Below are 1439 nucleotides of genomic sequence, written 5' to 3' on the forward strand. Positions count from 1 at the left end.
GGGGGGGTGTGTGTGTGTGTGTTGGGGTGTGGGGGGGGGGGGGGGGTGTTCATAGGATGAGTCCCACATGTACACCGCATCATACACCTGCACCCACACCCCCTCTCACACTCCAGCCACCCTTCCCCACACACATGCCCCCACAAACCCCATACTCACCCAAAGAGTACTTTTGGGGGCAAGGGGAGGGACATCTGGTGGCAAAGGTCAGGGGTTAGGGGGTGGGACTTCTGGTCACAAAATGGCAACCAGGGGACAGGACAACTGTCAAGGGGCGGGGTTACCCATGTGCCCTCAACAGCTTGCCAAAACTTGGTAAGTGGCCCTCTGCCCCAAATAATTGCCCACTCCTGCCCTACAGCCTTCCTCCCAGTTCTCTCCTCATAAGACTCATTCCGTATCAGAGTTGAGGAAATGGTATTTTCTATGAAAACAGTTCCTGTAAATAATAAGCTCATTAACTGGTATGAACATTGGAAAGGTTAGATATCCAAACTGTTTGCCATGTGGTTAAAGGCTAACTTTGGTATGCAGTTACCATCAATGCAATCATGAATAGAATAAATATGCAGGCAGTCACGTTGATCATTTATATGTGCAATTACATCTATTCACACATCAAGAACCATAACTGCATAAGGAAACTGGCTGCATAAGCTATATATATATATATATATATATATATATATTTTTTGTGCATTCAGCTTGACACACACATTTTTACATGGTGTAGACCTAAACGAATTGTAAAAAAGACATCTGTTGTTATTCTATATAGTAAATTCAGTCTGGATAAAATCATTTATTCCTTACAGTCATTATCCTCTGCTTTCCAAGATATTTTTTCAAGTGCTGGGTCAGAAACCTTAAGTTTTAAGCGTGGCCAGGAATTGATCCTAATTAAAAGCAGAAGTTTTGATTCTTCAGAATACTAATGGAAATGATTAAACAAATATCTTGTTTCTCACTAATACATACCATTTATTCAAAACAGCCCACAAAAGTACAATAGTTGAACAATTTCATCTTTGCCTAGTGTCTTCTATCATATTTGGAGCTGTGTATGTGAACAACAGATATAAGACTGGAGACTGTGGCTACATTAATGTACGTTCTGATTCCTGGACTACAAGGGCACTTGATATAGAAATAAGAAAAAATTAAAGTTTCTTAATTTCTCCATAATGCAATTGTGTCACAGATGCTGCTTTGGAGAAAATACTGGAGAGAGTTTTCCTTCCCAACAGGGGGCAAAGTTAGCACACACTAATCCTGATTTTTCTTGAACTCTGATAGAGCAGGTCTCTGGGTTAACTAAAGTTCAGTCATGTCTCTTGAGGCTGCCCTGTTTGAAACTGATCCTGAATTACAGCAGCTGATTGTCTCTGCAAGTCTGCTCCTGCAGAGTTTACAGCTCATCAAAGCATCAGCGCTATGGG

At 41.6% G+C, this 1439-nt stretch overlaps 1 protein-coding gene across 1 annotated transcript in view; it reads left to right on the forward strand.

Annotated features, from left to right (window-relative positions):
* Window positions 1–1439, forward strand: part of SHROOM1 (shroom family member 1) — a 106297-nt gene that overhangs the window by 95034 nt on the left and 9824 nt on the right.

Source organism: Alligator sinensis, unplaced genomic scaffold (genome assembly GCF_000455745.1).
Source record: "Alligator sinensis unplaced genomic scaffold, ASM45574v1 scaffold135_2, whole genome shotgun sequence".
NCBI lineage: Eukaryota > Metazoa > Chordata > Crocodylia > Alligatoridae > Alligator > Alligator sinensis.